Below are 21,993 nucleotides of genomic sequence, written 5' to 3' on the forward strand. Positions count from 1 at the left end.
CCATGGCCCACAAGAAGGTAGTTGGGAGTGACGCAAAGAAGGATTGTTCAGGTTCCCCTATCAGAGTGAGGGGGAGGTGAAGGGAGACATATATACAGGCCCAAGAATAAGGGAGGAGGAAAGGGTTCACATGCCCCTTCTGAGAAATAGAGAGGAGGCTCTTGTGGGTGGTGGCCAGGATACCCTATTTCCATCCCTGTTGCTTTGTTCTCGGCTAGTACTCTCTCTGTCCAAAGAAACCATCCACTGGTGTGACCTCTATAGGGGTGACCAATGTGGCCATAGGGGTAAGTAGTCCCCAAGGGCAGATCATAGACATGCTATGATCTCCCTTAGCTGGGAAATAAAATCAGAGGGTAAGCTTGTCATCCCTGTGGGTGAGAGTCATCACTTCCACCAGGTGAAAGTGAATGGGATCTCTGTCACTGCTCCAATGGACACCAGGGCTAGCCAAGCCATGGTAGTGGAAAGGCTAGTTTCTCCAGTGCAGTACACCAGCAAGGTGTGTATGGTATCTCAGGCCCATGGGCAGAACCTCTTCCACCTTATGGCCCTGGTACCCCTGGAGCTAGGTAAGACGGTGACCCAGAAGAGGGACGTAGTTAGGCCCAGATGCCCAAAGACTGGATTCTGAGAAATGTGTGCCCCCAGTGTCAGGAGAGCTGGGAGGGGGTGGCCACACAGGGTACCTTGACAGTTCAGTTTTCTGTGGGTACCAATCCCCAGTGGAGGGTACAGGAGCCCAGGTGGAGAGCCAGGGTGAGGAAGAACTCATCCCTGTCCCCTGTTCAGCTTCAATGTACAGATCCTATGCTGAGTGGCAAGCCTCAGGACACCTCCCGTAAACTGGTGGGAACTAGAATAGAAGTAGGGTACAAAACAAATGGGGCTACCACCCCCCTTCTGAAAAACTTCAGAAGTTAGAGAACCCGGGAAGGCAAAGAGCCTGGGCCTGACAGCTGTCATTAGCCTCTGTTGGTTACTGTCCTACTGGCTCTTGAGAAGGCTCAAATGGACCAAAGTAGATACATCCGGTATGGCAGTCTGGAAAAGCAACTGGTCTACATTCACCCTAGACTTTGCAGCTGGTAACAATTCCCAGAATTGGACTAAACTGGCGCCAGAACTGTATTGCCTCTTGTTTGGCAAAAATACAAATCATTAGCCCAACCACGGAGAAAAGGTGTGCTGCCAATCCCAACCTAGGTGTGAAAAAATTGAGCAAAGCAAGCGGGTCTGAGACAAGCCAATCGCAATTATACGCGAGAGAGAGATGATAAAACACTCCAAAATCTGATGATAACAAGGAAAAAACATAGAAAAAACGTATGGGACCACAAAAGGCAACAGGCAGACTCCCAATGGTTGCTCATTTTCAGTCTGTTAATTCCAAGCAGACAGGCTGAATTCTGGTCATACATCAACAAGTTGTCCAGGCATGGCCATTACCAGCGTAATGGAGTCGCCACTGGTCACACATGGATTAACCATGTGAACTCACTGTACTGTAGATCTTCTGATCATACTCCACCGCACCACCAACGACCCCTCATTAGCATTAGCCTATCTAATATTTATCAAACAACCACTGAAGAAACAACTGAACCTATTGTTGCAGGAAAACGCGTGGTATCAATACTAAAGAACATCAGAAGGGGCGGGGCTCCAGGACCCAATGGCCTACCTGGATACCTCTTTAAAGAAGACTGTGAATTTTGGGGAACCATATTTACCCCGCTCTATCAGTTCTGCATGGCTAACCTGAAGCTTGGGAAGGTTCCTTGCTTCAACCAATCCACAAAAAAGGTGATCCCGGAGATCCAACCAACTATATGCTGATAGCCCTTTTGGATATTGAGGTAAAGAGATATGCAAGCCTTCTTTTGCACGACCTGCAAAACTGGGCCAATGACAATGAAATCTTACCAGCTTACCAATCCTGCTTCAGGGCAGGAGCATCAACATTGGACAACATTTTAGCCCTCGCAAATCTGGTAGAACAGTCTATCCAGAAAAATCAGCTCCCACTTTTCGCATGCTTTGCAGATTACTCTGCAGCATTTGACTGCTTTAACAGGAACCTGCTTTGGCCGAAACTAAAAAACTGGGGAAACGCGACCACGCTGCTGAAAGCCATCATTGCCCTTTATACCGGAACTTGAGTATGGGTGAAATTATCTATGAATTCAGCAACAAAAATAATCTACACAGACCGAGGGCTGAAACAAGGCTGTGTACTCTACACACTGCAGTAATCTATAATCTATACACTGCAGACCTTGGTAAAACAATATCTAAAGCCAATTTGTTAGCCCCTAAAATTGGGTCAACCAGACTGTTCTTAATGCAGTACACAGATGGCATGGTGCCAATGGATCATACAAAGATGGGTATGCAAAGATCATTGGACGCAATAAGCATCTATAATAACGAAAACGATCTAACAGCAAATGCAGGAAAAACAAAGGTAGTACTTTTTGGGAAGTATGCTAACAAACTTAAGCAACAATGGAGAATGGGCAAGCTGAAAATAGCAAAAACAACTAAATATAACTATCTGGGGGTTTGGATCATGAGCAACGGGAAGTCCACAGCACAGACCGCATCATTCGAATCAAAAGCTAAGGCAGTGACGTACGCCCTATGCAAACTGGACTCCAAACTAAGTAGCTCGACAACTGAGCCCATCTGAAAAGTCATAAGAGCTAAGTTACTTCCTTCAATTACTTATGGGCAATTGGTATTTCCTGCGGCATTAATCAACACCATGGAACTTGCCAACTGTCGAGCAATAAAACAGATCTTTCAGATACCTGCCTATGCCCGGAACGCCTTGGTACGGCTGGAATTTGTGCTAAACAAACAAAGCTAAGAACATTGGGCGTCGATTGTCCGGTACTATCGAGGGGCCAGTGCAGCACCACCGAATATAATGAAAGCAATCTTAAAGGAACTTTTTGCGAAAGGTATTAATACGTGCACCATCAGCCTCCTCACTGCTTGCACTGAACTGAACCTTAACCTGTCCAACTGGCAGGACTTTATCCATCAACTCAGAATTTTAAAATCTATTTTAAAAAAACAAGTCAGATTATTATCCAAGGAAGACGATATGAAGGCAATTGCGTCCTCCAGCAGTAACATCAGGTTAATAGCTAGTTCCTTCCATGACAAATTGAGACAGTCATACCTTGACTTAACCTTGAACAAAACAATCTTAAAGCAAATTCTGTCACTAAGACTCATGGTATTGCCAATAAAAGATATAAATACTTACTGGAAAACATTAGAGGCAGTTACCACCTGCAGACTGTGTCACCAGTACTAAGAATCCGTGGCTCACTTAGTATGCAATTGCCACCAACTGAATTATGCACATCGCACTTTATTGAAACCTCTGTTTTTAAAATATGGCACACGAACTTGCACAGATGCAATGAAACTTCTTTTTTAATTTGGAAATTCCAATGGAGCTGGCCAGACTAGCAAAAGTTGCACACCAGCTGAAAGAACTTATAAGTAAAGACTCAGCCAATTAGAGGCTGAATACAGCTTCAAATTAGTGTTTACATATTTAATTTTATTGTCTCTTACTGTTGTGTATTGTGATTACTAGACTTGTTAAATGAATTGATCAGGTTTTATCCACAATTGAAGAGGGTTCGTGGATGGAGACATCCTGCCCAGTCTTTTTTGTAACAATTTTAATTAATTGAAGCAATAAATAAATAAATTCATTCATTCATTCATTCATTCATTCATTCATACTGTCCTTATGGGTAGAGTTTTCCTTGGGTTGAAGACAGATGTCTGATCCAAGGGGTGAAATGAGGCACATCACTTTGTTGGCCATGGTGGTACAGTCTGCCTACTGGTATGCATCTCTGAGCACATTATGGTTAGGTGCCTCACATATGGGATCCACCGGGGAGGACAAGGGTTTCCCATTGGTCATTTCGGTGGCTCTGGAGAGCATAGACAGGGATACAACTGTGTTCGGAGAGGCATAGAACTGACAAGTGCCTTTGCATAACAGGGCCTTCATCCATATTCTATCACTTAAGCAGAGAAGCCCATCAAGGTATTGATTAGTGTACTCCGGCTTTTGTCTGGAGGGGGGTCGTATTCGACTTTGCACTTTGTGCAAGGTCATTCCCAGACTTTTTGCCTTCACTCCTCCATTTTTGCAGAATGCCATTTTGATAACCAGAGTTAAGGTGCTTGGGCTCTCTCCTCCCAGCATGGTAGAATTGGCTTATACCTAGTTGGTATATTTAAATGAGTTGTAAGTCCCTAATAACGTGGCACACACTGTGCCTAGGGACTGGACTGTAAATTAAATGCTACTAATGGGCTTGCAGCACTGATTGTGCCACCCACTTAAGTCGCCCTTTAAACATGTCTCAGGCCTGCCATTGCAGCCTGTGTTGCAGTTTTAAATTGCCATTTCGATCTGGCCAACTAAAATTTTTACCAGGCCCAAACATTCCTTTTTAATACATATGTCCCCCCTATGGGAGGCCCTGGAAAGCCCAGAGGGCAGGGTACAATGTACTTACATTTTGGGGCATGTACTTTTTAGATTTACATGCCCTGGTAGTGACAACCTCGTAAATTGTTTTTTCACTACTGCAAGTCACACCTCTCCCAAAGAATAACATTGGTGTTACCTTATAACATTTAATAAGCCGACATTTCCAAATGGGAGCAGGAAAGGATTTCATGTTTGGTGTCTTTGAAATTGTAATGAAAAATCAATCCTAATTTATGAGAAAGTTGAATTTTGAATTAGAATTTGAAAATGCCTCTTTTAGAAAGTTGGCATTTTCCGGCCTCAGCCATTTAGTGCCTATAGCCTGTCTCTGGGTCACATGACTGGGTGTAGTTGGAAGTTGGGCTTTATGTATTCTTCCTAGATAGCCACACGCAATAGGGAGCTTACGTTTGGCAGAATGGGTGAGCTGAGCTGGGTACAGCTACTTACACTTGACTATGCTCTGTCCTACCTCCAAACAAAGGGCTGCACACCCCCCTCTAGTTAGTCAGGAGGCCTGTGGACTTTGAAGTGGGGAGAACATTTTAGAGGTTTCCCTTAAAAGACACAATTGGGTATAACTATTGGGTCTCAGACACCAACTCTTCAATACACGTCTGGATCAGTGGATAGTCTGCCAGGAGGGATTGATGTGCTGCTAAAAGGACTGCCTCTCTGCTGGACTGCTGCTCCGAATGACTGGTTCCCTGCTGTGCTTACCTCTTGACTGTGTAAGAAGGATTGGACCTGCATCTCTGGAACCCAGAACCCCAGAGTGACTCCAAGGGCTAGTTGGATGGTCTCCTCATCTGAAACTGCAGAGACACAACAAGCGTCCAACAGCCTTGCACCTGTAGCTGGTCTCTGCAATGTGTGAGTCTACCCTGCCATGCCAAGTGGTGCCACCCCAGTCCTAGATCCTTGGAAGTGGGTCTAAGGTGTTTTGTCATCCTCTGTGGATCCAGTAGAACTGATGCATCTCTTCTGCTGCGCAGTGCAACCCCGAGCAAAACCGACGCATCACTGCTGTTGCGTGGATTGGACCCATCATGAAGTCCTGCATTCCCTGTGCAGCCAGGAACTGCCACTGTGTAACACATCCCCAGTGCAGGACCTTGCATCCTTCATCAATGGCACCCTCGACAACGACAATGGACTCTACGATGCAGCTCCTAAAAACTAACGCATCACCTTGACTGCGTGACGCATCCTTGACGCTGGACTTCACCAAGCAAGCCCCCGCTGGTGGGATCTTCGATGAGACCACAGACCCTCACATCGCAGCCTCACCATACCTCAGAACCAATGCATTACCTCGGCTGCACAATGCCTCTTCGACATGGATCCTCGTAGCGATCTGTAAACCAGTATTTAATGTACTTTGTTCAGCAGGCTGAACTGGGTCCATGTAGCCAGGCCATCCTCCATTGCGGTCAGCCGGAACTTCTGACTTTGTCTTCACTCCGGGGCAACCAATAATCTACAGTTGGCACTTTTTGATTTTTGGTGCTATTTCCTCTGAAAAGTCTAAACCTGAATATCTCTCTTTCTACTAATTGGAGTTGTGTTGCTTTGGTCTTGTTCTCTTTATTAAAAAAACGTAATTTGTCTAACAAGGTGTGGGATCATTTTTGTGTGGTATTTTCACTTTATTATTGTTTAAAGTGTTGCACAAATACTTTACACATTGCCTCCAGGTTAAGCCTGACTGCTCTGTGCCAAGCTACCAGAGGGTTGAGCACAGGTTACTTTTGGATCAACTTGTGCCTCACCCTGACAAGGATTGTGGTTGATGCTTGACCAGGGATCCTACCCCAGTCAAACTGTCCCAATTTCTTACACACTTGTACCTTCAGATGCTAAAAATAACGAGAATGGCTTTGCAAATGTTTTAAGTTCATCACCAAGTTAAGTCTGAGTGTTCGCTTGCATACTCTGACACCCACATTGGGGTAAGTTATTGTGAAACCTCTAACTGTGCACACTATGCCTGGGCGAGGAGACTGTGCATCCATGTATCACATTCATTCACATTTGTTTCACAGTTTCACACTTCATGCATATAATGTAAATTATGCAGGCAATTGAGGAAGTTACATTTTAAGCTTTTTTCAATGCATGACTCAGACACGTACATTTCCAGCTGTTGGGTTGGCTATTTGCGGCAAATTTGTTGGGACAGTGGACTATTTTCAGAGCTAATTGGGCTGAAGGATGCTTACCAATTAGGGCCTGAAAGCCGGTCTGGGAGAGCTGTACACAGTTTTGCACTACGCACATCCACGCTTTGTCTCTGTGGAGAAAAAAATACTTCTTGATAGTATACCAGAAAATAAAGTGTTGGAATATTTTATAAGGTTTTTTTTTTTAACTTTTTTGACCTTTTTAGCCCATATGCTGAAAATTTTGCTCTATAGACTGCATCGTTCGGGCATCATTTTTTAAAGTTTTTGTGGGGACAAAATGCCAGAAACTATTTGAGTGAGGTTACGTCTTGCAGGCTGCACTTGTTTCATGCAGAACGTGGCTGCTGTATTCATCAATGCCCAAGACTCCATTTAGGTCTCGTACAGTCCTGATAGTCCCATAAATTACAGAGATGTACACGTTACACTTAAGCATTATCATTATCTAATGTTCAAGTGCCAACCTCACTTTTACTATGAAAGGTGTCTGTAAATGCACTGCTTTACTCATCCTTCTACTATACTTAAAGAAGGGAAAACAGCTCCTCTTGAACTGTTTAGCTTGAAAGGAGAATGGGGTAGCGGGAACCTTTTTAGGGTCGAGTCTGTGATAGCATGAGCTAGCGCATGTGTATCACTTGCGAGACACTATTGTCAGCAAAAAGGGCTTGGAGCCCGCCCGTTCCTTACAATTTGTTGGCTTGGGTGGCATTCTTCTTTACAGCCTCGTAAATTCATCACTGCAGGTCAAGCATCATTTCCATTCCATTCTGTGGAGCACTGATTGATTCAACTTTATTAGTGTCCGTCTGCTGCTCCCCACGTGGTTGAGTTACTATTTTGTTCTTTTTAACGTCCAGTGCACTGCAAACAGAAGGCGTGTAACTGGTGAAAACGTGCAAAGCAGGACCAAATAAATTGCAAAGTTTTTATTTTCTAGTTAATTTTGCTAAATCTTCTTTTCTAACTTTGCACTCATGTTTTGTTTTGTTTTTGCTCATGGGTGCAGTTCTCAAAAGATGACAGTAATCTTGTTCTAAATTTTGGAAAGAGACATTGTTTCTTACTTATGTGTAATCTCGAAATGATGCTGTAACATATAATCATGCATTACACCCCAATCCGCCCCACTGTAATCTACCTCACCCCAAACCAATCTACCCCAAACCAATCCACCACACTCAATAAAATCCACCCCAATCCAATTAGCCCCACCTCAATCCAATCCACCCCCAGATTAATCCAATCCACACCACACTCCACCCCACTCTAATTCAATCCAAATCAATTACCCCAATCCAATCTATCCCACCCCAACCTGCCCCGTAATAATCCAATCTGTCCAACTCCAATCCACCCCACACCAATCCACCCCATCCAGTCTGCTCCACTCCTATAGACTCCAATCGACCTCACCCCAATCCACCCCAATCCAATCTGCCCCAGACCAATCCAATCTATCCCAGATGTAATCCACCCCAGAACAATCCTACCTACCCCATACCAATTCAATCCACCCTAGACCAATCCACCCCACTCTAATTCATCCTACTTAACTCCACCACCTAAACAATTCAGTCCAGACCACTCACCCCAATGCACTCCACACTGATCCTTCAAACTCACCCCAATCCAATCCACCTCAAACAAATCCGCCCTAATCTAATCTTCCCACTCAAATCCACCCCAATCGATTCCATTCCACTTCAATCCACCCCAATCCAATCCACCCTACTCCATCCTAATCCACGCAGCTCAACTCAATCCAATCAACCACACACCAATCCAATCCATCCTACACCAATCCACCACACAAAAATCAATCTGTGCCACTCCTCAATCCAACCCAATCCAAAATACCCCAATCCAATCTACCCCCTCCAATACAATCCACCTCACCCCAATCAATCCATCCCACTCGACCCCAACCCACCCTACTCCAAACTCTTCCACCACATTCCACACCACTCCAATCCATTCCGCCCAACAAAAAATCAATCTGCCCCACTCCAATCCTTCCCACTCTACTCCAATCCACCATACTCCAATGCACCCCACTCCAATGCACCCCACTCCAATCCAATCCGCCCCACTCCAACCTAAAACACTCCACTCCAACCCACCCCATTCCAATCCAACCCACCCTCCTCCAATTCAATTCACCCCACTCCAGTCCAAGCCACCCCAGTCCACCCAACTCCAATCCAATACAGTCCACCCCGCCCCACTCAAGTCCATCCACTCCTATTATCTAGTCCACCCCTCTCCAATCCAATCCACTCTACTTCAGTCAAATGCACCACAACCCAATCCACCTACTCCACTCCAATCTATCCCACTGCAAACCGCAACAATCTAATTCACCCTCTCCAATCCGCCCTACCCTACCCCACTTCAATACAATCCACCCCATTCCAAACTAATCACTCACTCCACCTCACGCTAATCCAATCCACCCAAAGCCAATCCAACCCCCCCACTCAAATTCACCTTAATCCCGACCACTCCAATCCACCTTAACCCACCCCACTCCAATCCAATCAACCCCACTCCAATCAACACCACCCCACTACATTTCAATCTAATCCAATCACTACTGGCTGCTACTGAACGGGCGTGGTTGCAGAGGGAGGGGAGAGAGGGAGGGAATTAAAAATACATTTTTAAAACCCACTTACCTGGATGCGGCCGGCTACCACCTTTTCTCTGTCCTCTCATCCTCTTCCTGGCTTCTGTGGAAGCGGGAAGCACCCAGGCTCCCCTGAGCCAATCTCAAAGCTGCAATGCAGCGTTGTGATTGGTGAGCACCCAGGCTCCTCTGAGTCAATTACAACGCTGCAATGTTGTGATTGGTCGGAGCACCATGGTTCAGCACTCAGACAGGGGATGCGACCCTGGGCATGTTCTCCACCCAGGCTGTAATGCAGCCTGGATGTAGAGCATGCAAAGTGTGCATGAATGTTTAAATGGTTGCAGATGGTCAGTCAAACATTCATGCGTAGTGAGGAGGGTGCCACCACTCCTCCCCCAGCTCTAAACAGCCCTAGCCCGACCTGACCCGCCCACAAACAACGGAGCCAGTACATTTAAATAAAATTATAATAATGTTAAGTTATTATAATTTTATTTATCCATTTTTATTCCTCACTCAGTGAGCAGTGGGGCGATGGTCCTCCACCTTATTGGAGGAGCTGCCACTGCATCCAATCCAATCCACCTCAGTCCAATCCACGCCACTCCAGTCCAACAATCCACCCCACCCCAATCCAATACACCCCAGTCAATTCAGCCCACTCAAAAATCTCCGCCCACTCCAGTCCAATTCAATCCACCCCATCCCAGCTCTATCGGCCCCACTTCAATCCAATTCACCCATTTCAATATGCCCCACCCCACCCCACCCCTCTCCACTTCAATTCAATCAACCCCACTCTACTTCACTCAAATCCAATCCAATCCACCTAACTCCACACATTCCAATCAGCTCCAATCCAGTCCACCCAACTCCAGTCCTATCCACCTCAATCTAATCACCCCACCCCACCCCAATCCATCCACCCCATTCCAATCCACCCCACTCCAATCCAGTTAACCCCAATCCAATCCAAAACACCCCATCCAATCCACCCCGACCCACTCCAACCCAACCCAACCCACCCCACTCTGAACCTCTCTGGCCCAATCCACCCCACTAAAATCACCCCACTCCAGTCCACACCATCCAATCCATCCCATCCAATCCACCCCACTCAATCCAATCCACTTGACTCCAATCCATTCCACCCCACCTACTCCAATCCAATCCAGACCACTCTAATTCATCCTACTCCAGTCCATTCCACCCACTCCACTTCATTCCAATCCAATCCACCACAATCCACCCCTCCCCACTCTAAAGCATCCCACCCCAATCCACGCCCAGTTCAATTCACCCCAAAACTACCCAATCCACTTCACCCCATTTTGATTCCACCCACCCCACACCAATCCAATACACCCCACCCCACGTTAAACCACTCCACTGCAATTTAATCTACCCCAATCCAATCCACTCCACTCCAAACTGCTCCACTCTAATCCACCCCAGTCCAATCCAATCAACCCCACTTCAATCCAATCCACACAAATTCAATCCCCACCCAATCAAAATCCAATCCCCTCCAATTCAATACCCTCCCCTCCATTCCAATCCCCACTCCACCCCACCCCACTCTAATTCACCTTGCCCGATCCCATTCCAATCCAAATCACTCACCTCAGTTCAATCACTCTAATACAATCCACTCACTACAATCCAATACATCAATCTAATCCACCCACCCCAATCCATTCTAATCCACCCCACTCCAATCCACCCCACCAAGTTAAATTCCCCCATTCAATCTGATCCATCCCACTCAATACACCCCTCCACTACACTACACTACACTCAAATCCACTCCAGTCCAGTCCAGCCCAGCCCAGCCCAATCCAATCACATCGACTCCCCTCCACTATAATCCAATCCACCCCACTCTACTACAATCCACCCCCCTCTACACCACTCCAATCCACCCTACTCTAACCAACTCAAATCCACCCCACTCTACTCCAATCCAACCCACTCTACTTCAATCCAATCCACCCAAAAACCTCAATGCACTCCACCATATCTCCCCCACTGCACTCTACAACACTCTGCCACTGAACAAGAGAACTCTCCTCCGCTCCACTACACTCTACGACACTATACATTCCCTACTCCACTCTACAAGACACTTCTCCCAAAACTCCACTCTACGACTCTCAACTGCACTAACGTTTAGCTATGCTGAACAGCAGTCACACAGGTGTACAATATGCCCATGCTGCCCACCACAAACGGGAGGAAACGAGTATTTACTCAGCTACACCCCTTTCTTCCACCCGCACACACACACACATGCACGCACTCACTCACTCTCTCTCCTAACCACCTCCCCACACCGCAAAATCTACCTACCTCAACAACAGAGGTTATACTGAAACTTGGCATTCCTCGTAATAACGCCCAAGAAAAGAAACGAAACTATCAGCACTGGGAGGAGCCGACAGGAGAAACGAAGATAAAAGTATCCCATCTGGAAGGGCACAGTACGCAGGAGTTGCTGCCTCTGAAGCACATCTGCGCATCATTCCCTTGGGTGAGTGTTTGTGTTTCTCTTTATAAAATGCTCTGTTACACTTAAAACATTTCGCATCAACCTCAGTGTAATCTGGCTCTGGCCTCCCTTTAGAGCTGCGTTTTGAACAGGAAACAACAAGCCCATGGTAAAGAACAACGACAGCCCACGGTGACCCGTGGGTGCTTGATTGCATTGTACCATAGCTTTAAATGGGAATATAGAAGTGCAGGTACTCACAATTTAGAGTACCGGTTTGCTCCTGAAAAGTGCCGGTACTGTCCCATTAAAAGTGTTGCATTCTCACAGAGAGGTGCAGGTACTCAGTACAGGACAGTACTTACCCATTCATAGCGCTGCATTGTACTGTGGTTATATAGTGCTTGGTACCCCAGTCGAATCGCGCGGCAGAGGGGTACGCTATGTCTTGCGAGTGTAGTTGGTTGTAAGATTGTTCAATTGTGGTGCGGTTTATGTGAGAAGCATTTTGGTGTTGTGTGTACTCGACCACTGTGCTGTTCCTATCCTGGCGTAGGTCGCGCGCTTAAGTGGGTAATGGAGGGAAGATGCGTGAGGGGAAGAGCGCGTGCACTTTACATTAATGTACAAGGTGTGCTTGGGTCAAAGGTTGTGGATGTGTGTCTATCCCATTTAGAAGGTGTTTTGGTGACACTGTGATTGTGAAGCTCTGCTCATACCTGGAGAAGACTAAGGGACTGTGACAGAACCACCTGCGCGTGCAGACTCACCTACCACCCCAAACAGGGCAACTCAGCTGTGGTCCTTGTCTGGTTTTGAGCAGCAGAGGAGCAGCCCACAGGAACGCACTGGGTTGCCACAGGTAACGTAGATCGAGCATCTTTCCGACCGTGCGTTTGATCTGGGCGAGGTTCCCTTTCAATCTGCCTTCATTTATTGTTCTTAATATAATTAGACGTATACATTTTCGATATATGTATTTCCTTCGAACATAGGACTGCTTTGCATGGTTTTACCGTATGGAAGATTTGCTTGAAATGTAACCTTTCCTGGAGGTGCCTAGTTGTTCCATGGCAACAGCAGGTTCTTCATTCATTCCTGTGTTTCTCTTTTTGCAATCTGGTGCATGTAATCCTGCATTTCAAATTTCAAATGTGAAACAACAAAACTTAGAATGCAAAATAAAACCTGGACTGGATAAGTTACTCACATCTGATACCTCTAAAACTTCACATCGCTTCCCCCGGCTAACTGCCTCACACTTTCTCCCCTTAATTCCTGCAATCTCTGTGGGGCCGAGTCACAGAACTGATCTGAGACAAAATCCTAAACTTACTACTTTTGGTATTTACAGAAGGCATTTAGTAGTAGTAAAGTTAGGATTTTGTCTTAAGTTTGATCTAAGACAGACTTAGGACAGACTTAAGACAGACTTAAGACAAACTTAAGACAGACTTAGGACAGACTTAGGACAGACTTAAGACAAATTTAAGACAAATTTAGGACAAATTTAGGACAGATTTAAGAAAGACTTAAGACAGACTCAAGACAAAATCCTAACTTTACTACTTCTAAATGCCTTCTGTGAGTACCAAAAGTAGTAAGTTTAGGATTTTGTCTCAGATTACTTCTGTGAATCAGGCCCTCTGTCCTCAAGCACATTTGCCCCTTCAGCACATCACATCCTTTCTTTATTCACCCCACCTTCTTGCTTCCTTTTCCTTGTCTCCCTTCTTTGTCTCACATTTCTCCCTACTTCACTTCCATTGTCTTTTTATCACATTTCCTCTCCCTTCCATTTCATTAGAGCCCTCTCTCCATTCTTTCCTCTCTCATGCTCATTTTTTCTATCTCTTAGTATCTCTTTCTGTTTCTTCATTTCTTCCCCTCCACCTCCCACGCACACTCCTCCTCCCCCATCCAACCCTCTTCCATCGGATATTTTAAATAGTCACATGTTAGGTAAATTAGCTCTTCTACTCCTGCTTTATAAATCTAATGTTAACCAAGACCTTTTTATTTTACTAAAATTATATGTATCGTATACTTATTTAAATGTGTTTTCAGTCAACCCTCTTCATCCATTGCTCTGTTTTTGTGTAATTCACATTTGTGGTCTGCCCACTACAGGATATAGCATGCAGCAAAGGGTCATTGAGTAACTTCACATTGAGTGACGGCATTCTGCCCTTTCAAAAGGAGCACTTCCACATACAGAGTAGTTCCCTTCAGTGCCAGGGACTACTATGCCAGTGTGTGCCTTTTGAGACGAAAAATATATTTGTGCTTTTAGACATTTAGTTTTATGAGGGCTCTGTGGCGTCCCTGACAATAACATTTGCAAAAACTTTTAAAAACAAGGCAGGTATTGACAAAGCCAAAAGGCCAAAAAATAAGCTAATACCAGACCTACTGACTCTGCCAAGGCCTCTTTTGGTTTGGTACTTGACATCAGGGGCGTAACATAGGCCCCCGCATCCCCCGCAGTGCTGCAGGGGAGGCCCCCTCAGCCCTGTACTCACGCCAGAGAGCTCCGGATTAAATCCGGAGCGGGGTCCTCTCGGTGTACCTTGCAGGATGGCCCCTTCAACTTTCGTTACGCCACTGCTTGACATATTTATACTTTAATCTACAAAACTACATATACCAGAATGCAAAGTAAAACCAAGACTGGATGAACTCTGCACACCTTGGGACAGTTTCAGATCTCTATCACTGCCATCATGTTGCATCTACCTTCTTCCCTCTATTTCTTCTTCTTCTCCGTCCCTTGACTTGGTTCAGCTACCCTCACCTTTGGCCATTCCTCTGCATTTCTGTCAGTTCTGCCATCACCCCTGCATTGCCCGTCCCTCTACTGCCCCTCTAGCCATGATGGCCTGTCCGCCTCCACTCTTCCTCCACCTGCCTTTCTCGCCTTCCTCCTTTAACACCTCTCAGGCTGCAGAGAATAAAGGTGTGCTGCTAATAAAGAGTAATATACATTTCACATTTTATGCCTTTTTTTTATTTTACTTTGGTAGGAAGAGTTTGTTGTAATTCAGCAGCAATCCGAAATTTTACTCACCAGGAGATACGGTTATATGATTTAAGAAACTCCTGGTAAGTAGAAAACCTTCTGCCCACCGTTACTGATGTGTCTGAGTTTGATGGCTGAATTCATCTTGGTCTAATATGTCTCATTCTTCCTTAGTTTGACAAGTCAATCTCTACAACTCGGCACTACTTGCAGCACCAGGTCACCAAGACAGATTCCGTCTCCTCTGTAAGTAAAATAACTTTTTTCTGCCTGTAATCTGGACCAATCAGAAGACCTTTGACAATTAAGTCACTGAGCCCAAAACTAACCTTAAAATTCAAAAAGCACTGGTCTAACCACTAACTTTGGCTCCAGAGGAGCGTGCAACTCGCCATAAAGCGCTTTAATGCCTCACCAAGAGTAGTAAATGCTATATACATGTAAATAGAATACAATTCAATGTTAAACTGTAGTTCAATATTGAGACACAACTTTTCCCTCCTTGGGATACTATGCTTCACCCTCTCTTAGGGTTATGCTAAGCTAGGTATGATCGTATTCACTGCTTTGTCACCAAAAGTATCTCCTGGTGCTAAAGTAGATTGCTTGGACCGGTCATGTGCTGTAGCAGGAGGGAAGTGGAAACTGGTCAGAGTTGAGAGACCAGGAAAAAAAGAAGAAAGCTTTCCCAAATGGGCCTGTATATTTGTTGAACAGCAAGCAGAAATGTAACCTTTTCCCTTCTGGAGGGTTTGCACACCTTAGCACCCTTTTTGAAGAGACCGGTATTCATTTGTTTAAATGCATGTACCTTTTCAGTCTCGGAATATTGAAACATTGTGTGACTTCATAGTCCCTGTAATAGATTTATATCTTTCCCTAAGGGTTTTCTCTTTGGTTGGACTCTTGTTTCAGACTTTGCCTGGACATCTACTGTAGGTTTGTGAGTCACACAATAATAATTTTGTTAGAGACAATGTTTGTTTGTCTTGCTTTAGGGGATAGTAGTGGTAGATCCCCGGCACTCGTGCACCCTAAAGAATTGTACATGGTTGTATTATTTTTATACACTGTATGATAAGTGTGACTATGTGTTAGTGGCTTACCACCAGACTGAATTATTTGTTGAAGGAAGGAAGATATGAAGGATCCCTTGCCATGTAAGTTTTATGTCACATAGAAACAAAAACGTGGCTTTAGTTAAGTTAAACTGACTTTCGTTTCCAAAATGTATCTGGTATTCCGGTGCTTACACTGCATACATCAGTACATTAAACCCACACCTATTGACTTTGCCCGTGTTTGTTGAGAATTTCTAACCCTGCCATTGCCTGTTGTTTCATAGCACAGACTTGGAGAATAAGAACCAATTTCAGGTACTCTATCCAGTTGTCTTTTAAATTCCTGTGATGAGGATAAAAACCACCCCTCACATCCTCATGCATAGCTTTCTCATTCACACTAAAACATATGACATCCACCCCCTTCCTCCCAAGCCTTACCAGTCACTACACTGAACATTTCACTTCCTTTTCAACAAATCCATGTCTCTAGGAGGGTTTGTGGATATTTCTGGATGGGTTCACTTACATAAAGTTGGTTAACCACCACAAACTTGTAGATTTGACAACCTTCACAAAAAATGCTGATAATTTTCTAACCTGAAACAACTTGCAAATGTACTCCTGTCAAAGGACAGAATACATGTGTGTTTAAGATGCCAATAAGGAAAGAAACCCACAAAAGTAATGGGTGTGTAGGGGAAATGCTTCTCTACAGGATATAATACTCCCCCACCCCATGAAGAAGCAAACAAAGCTAAAACAGTAATCGAGTAAATTTACATTTGAGTTCCATTTTAATATGTAGAATTATAATCCAAGTTAACATTTTGTATATGGATACACTTACACACCTAACTGTGGTAGAGAAGAATTATATTTGTCTTCATATCAAAATCCTCAATTTGCTCCAAATATACATGTAACATTACAGGGGCAGATGTCACCTTTTCCTACTTCCAATTTTTCAATCACGCTCATTCTCTTTGTAATTTGGTCACATTTCTGATGGGAAGCTCCCTCTGGAGTTTGCAGATGGTTCTAATAGTTTGTTTCTTTATGATAATCTTTCACAGTGTGCACAATGAGTCACTTACCAAATGCAGTGGAAGACCTCTGGGCAGAGGAAAGCTCAGAAGGCTACGTGGATGTCACACTGCAAAGTGCTGTGGTGCCCTCTGACGGGAAGCTCTACGTGATGTTTCATGGGACCTCCGTGGAGGATGCTGAATCAATCATCAGAGATGGATTCAAAAGATCAATTGATGGCACATTGGGAAAGGGGGTGTATGTAAGCAGACAGTTTGAGAAAGCAAAGAGATATCCCCCGAGATTGAGAGGGCAGAATGTGGTCTTGAGAGTAAGGGTCAATGTCGGAAAAGTTATAGAAATAGACAGGAAGGAGCATCCCCTTCAGAAAACCTGGCACAGCAAGTACGATACTGCCTGGATACCTCCAATGGCTGGCGTGGGTCTGGGACAATTGGAAGAAGATTGTGTTTCTAATCCAAATAGAATCAAAGTTATTTATGTAGATTGTGCACCTTCTGAGCAAATTCTTAGGAGGCTGAGGGGATTGATACCATACAGAAATAGAAGTATGCAATAATATTGCAGAATTTGTTTGTTGGATTTCCAATCTCAAAAACCCATTACATCTAATTACCTGGCAGTGAATTATTTCTTGCATATAAAATGCTAATCATGTCTTTTGTAGCTAAATAAATAGCATAAACATATTCATGTTTAATATTCTGAGTAGGTCAGACTGGCATTTTTGTCCACCAACAGAATGGGCAGAATTTGGTTAAACATTCTGCACTGAAAGTTCTGCAAACACTATGTATTCTGGTTCTGCGTTTTCTTCGTAGGACATCTGCACTATATACAGAATAAACTGGATTTTAGTCTTCAATATTTTACATGTTTACCCAAGTCTTCTAGTTTTTTAAAACTCCAATTTTGGGAAAATAATGAATTTTATAAAAGGCATGACAAATAAATTGCTCTTCTGCTGAAACTTGCCATCTTTGCGAATATCACTAACTCTGTATTTTAAACTCAGGCCTAGCCCAAAGTACAAAACACCCTGGGTTTAGGATCTGTGAACTGTTTAAGTTTATATAAATTTCTGTTGTGCATGATGGTAAAATTTGTAATTGATGTCATTTATGACTTCACTTGAGTTTTTTCTAAAGAGAAACATATTTCCAAATGTTTAACACATTAGTGGATTACATAAACTAATACCTTGGAAAGACTTACCCTGAAGAAGGCCAGCAAACATATATCTACCAATGATCCATTACATGCTTGTCTTGTCCATCCCTGAGTTTCTATCCGAAATGACTGATATGGCATACTGCAGCAATCTATCTGTAGCAAAATTATTAATGTATACAATTAATACATTATCTCACAATAAAAGCAAATTAAGTGTACAAATTCAAATGTGTATGTTCATGGATTACCTGCATGGTGCAGATGCGGTGCATTTTATTTTCCAGCAGGGTGTCTCCAGTTTACTTTTCAAAGTATTGGCATAAAGCAAAATGATATGGACCACTTGCAAAAAGTTCTGACTTTGCTACTACTCGCTGCATACCAACAGCCAACGCTAAGGGACATATTTATCATAAAGCCATGCAGTGAGGTTTGGCACTTCAGTGGGGTAGCAGTACATGCCCCATCGGTTCTACCTGGCTGAAATGCATGATCTATTGTTGTAGGAGAGTAGGATCTGCACTTATTTTGCCCCCACTTTTTTTCTGATGTATACACTGGTTTCTGGCTATAGTCTGGCTGGGTCCCTGCTAATAAGGGCCCCAGTCTCTCTGTTCTCTCTAAACGACTTGGTGTGCATATTAGATGCACTAGTGATTGGATACTGTGGTACCTTATGAGCCCCTTGTATATGGTACCTTAGGTACCTAGGGCATGGCACTTCACAGGCCTACCAGGGGCTGCAGCATGTATTATGCCACCCCTGGGAAGCAGACTCAATCTAACACCACAGGCCTGCTACTGCAGCCTGGGCGAGGTAGTGTTAGCACTCCTCACTGAGGTATAGGTTCCTATATCTCACCATACACACACATATAAACCTATCAGCCACCCCTATGGCAGGCCCTATCAATCCTGAGGACAGGGTGCTTGGTTTACAATGTGAGGGGGTGCCTCTGCATGAGCAGGACCCCTCTGCAGCTGGCAGGGTCTATTCTCTGTGGCTGTTTGTGGATGCGGTTAAACCATATACTCTTAAGGGCATTATAACCTACCGGTAAATGCTAACTTTGGATTGACTGCATCAAAACATGTCGTGTTTGGTGTTAAACAACTTGGAATCATACCCCCACACCAGTAACTGGTGTGGGAGTATGATACCACCCTTCTAGAGGGGACGACATGTACCTACTGTGATAACACGGTCTAAGTCTGAAAGAGCCCTGGCATCACAAAATGGATGCCACCAGCACAGACACAAGGCTGCCCTCCTGCTGCTGACTGAAACTCGCAGTGGAGGAGGCCCAACAATAGGCATCCTGTCACAGGGAGGTGTCACTACCTTCCAGACAGGATTTAGTGTATTGGGGCTGGGTGGGTGCACTTCTAGAGTGCTTTGAAGTCCTGCACTGGGGAAGCAGTAGGCTCCTCTGTGCATATGCCAGCTCAAAAAGGTTCAGGGGCTACCTGTCCCTGCTCTGGCACGAAAGTGGACAAAAGGAAGTGGGTGTAACCACCCCCTACCCTGACCCTCCCAGAGGAGTGGTCCTAGAGCTAGTCCCACCCCTATCTTCAGTATAAGATAGAAAACCTTGCCATTGCAAAGTAGATAACCCTGGATGATGCTCTACAAAGAAGAATGCTGGCCCTTCGATGTTACACTACCTTTGGAAGACAGAAGAATCTCCCTCGGAGTCAAGGAGGGACTCCCCTGCTTGGCAGGCACCAAAAACTCTAATCAACGGTCGCAAACTTTCCCGCTCCCGCCAGAGTTCGAAGTCCCTGCAGCCCTGAAAGTAGATTTCCTGACTTCTCGGCGGCCATTCTGAGTCCCCAGCAGAGCTGAGGTGAGTGGACCTCACGAGTGACGAGGAACAGCAATACCCAGGTACTGTGCACCATTGTCAAGTGCAACCCCTTCACGATGTTCTACGAACTTGTGCATTGAACCATTAGTGGCCCAAGCCTCCAGCAGGTTTTGCAGTGAAAATCAGAGGCCTACCCCATCCCGAGTGACCGGGGGCTCCTGTCAAGCATTTCCCCAAGAGGCATCTTTGCGATCCCTTGCCCGTTGGCTTGTGGGTCCCCAGAAGCCTTTCTTATCAACTCAAAGGACTCCCCTGGTTCCTCTAGGCCTGCCCTCACTCACCCTCGCTGGGTGAGTCCCTCAAACCTTGCTGGTCTGCAACGCTGACCTTCTTCGATTTCCACGAGACTTGCTGTTGCCAAGGCTTGTTGGCTCCAATCCGGTTGCCGACACCCCAGTATGCTGCAGACGTCATGGGACACTCCGGATCCAGCTGCTGGTCATCGTCGATCCTTCCTGGACCTCGTGAGCGAAGAGTCAAAACACCCTTGATCACCTGAAATCACCCGACTTCCGTGGGCAACCAGCTTCCTGGCAACACTGTCCCTTCAATTTTCAGGTCATCTGCATCTCAAAATCCACCCTTGGATTCCACCGGACACTTCTCCAGTCTTCGCAAGCAGCAAGTCTTCTTTGGTCTCCATAGAAACAGCGACGCGCCCCAACACCAAAAGACACCTATGCACCCGGCTTCCCTGGGTGAGGTAACTCGTGCACTCCAGTGCCCTTGTGTGTGTTGGCCCTCGAATTACTTACATTGTAAGTGGCTTGCTTGTAGACTTCCTCGAAGTACCCTAAAACTTTAAAAATCAAACCGCGACTTGCTCCATTGTAATCAATAGGGAACCTGCTGCTGTGTTCTCACACTGCATGCGTCTCCCGTGGGTCTGTTACTTACCTGCTTTTACTGCATTAGTGAAGCCCCAGCGATTCTACAGGCACTAGGCCTTGTCATTCTGCAAGTCGACTTTTCTAAACCTCTTTTTTATTATATGGTCTGGTACGCCCCTAGGGCCCCAGACATATTTGTGCTTAACTTATTGTGAAACGTTGATATTTGAATGTGTTCCTGGCTTCTAATCTCATAAAGAGTTTAGTAGAGTGTTTCTAGAAATAAATACATATATATTTGATATATATACCTGTGTGGTGTCCTTTCATTTGGTAGTTCAAGAGATTTAAGGTAAAACAAGCTGCTTTACATTCCTCTGAGACTTGGCCTGAAGGCTGCTCTCCACAGCTACCACTAGGATAGCTTTCTTTAAAAGGTTGTCTTAAACCTATCCACCATAAGAGTCGAATTGGACTGGTGCAAGGTGGCCACTATAACTAGTGACCAGCATATGCCAGGCCAACTTCACACAATTGTCATAAAATAAGCGAGACTTACGAGCAGTTACAGCGCCTAACTTCCAGGCCCAAAGATATATGGCAACCACAGCAAGGCTATCTTCTTACCTTGGAATCAGATTAGCTGACTGATGTGATGTACCATTGGGGCCGTTTCAATCTTCTGTTGTATGCATGTACCGGCTCACCGAGCCCCTGACCCTTACAAATCCCTCACTGTTACTGCCACCATTCCTGGACTCTTCTATTGTCGTGCTCTAACAATGCTTTTATATGCTCCTATTTTTCTACTAACTGTTGCTGTACCACATGCAATGATTGGTGCTTTCGTACCTCTGGGCATTTATGGTGCTGTTCATGTTGCTCTATAAAACACTAATAATAACATTTAAAAAAGAAAAAACAAGTGACACAGTGCAGTAAGCCACCTTGCTGCGCTGCGTGGCAAGGGAAGGGCAGGAATGCACCGTATTTTTCACAATACTGCACATTACTGCCTTTTACCAGCTCTGGCGCACAATAGTAGAAATAGTGTTCTCCTCATTACGCCTCCCCTGGGGATGGGTAGCAGTTTTGATGAATTCCCAGGTCTACCACTTATGGTAACTCTGAGGATGCATCAAAATCCATTGC

General features: G+C 44.9%; 1 long non-coding RNA gene across 3 annotated transcripts in view; it reads left to right on the forward strand.

Annotated features, from left to right (window-relative positions):
- The window catches only part of LOC146861388 (uncharacterized), a 95,099-nt gene that overhangs the window by 34,335 nt on the left and 38,771 nt on the right, over positions 1-21,993 (forward strand). The window contains exons 1-4 of one of the 3 annotated variants that reach the window (XR_014978955.1): positions 11,660-11,882; positions 14,864-14,942; positions 15,034-15,105; positions 16,997-18,296. This is a non-coding gene — a long non-coding RNA (uncharacterized LOC146861388). Of the gene's footprint in view, positions 1-11,659; positions 11,883-14,863; positions 14,943-15,033; positions 15,106-16,996; positions 18,297-21,993 lie in introns of those variants that run through there. The other 2 variants (XR_014978954.1, XR_014978956.1) reach the window with 2 other exon arrangements.

This window comes from Triturus cristatus, chromosome 3_1 (genome assembly GCF_964204655.1).
Source record: "Triturus cristatus chromosome 3_1, aTriCri1.1, whole genome shotgun sequence".
NCBI classification, from domain to species: domain Eukaryota; kingdom Metazoa; phylum Chordata; class Amphibia; order Caudata; family Salamandridae; genus Triturus; species Triturus cristatus.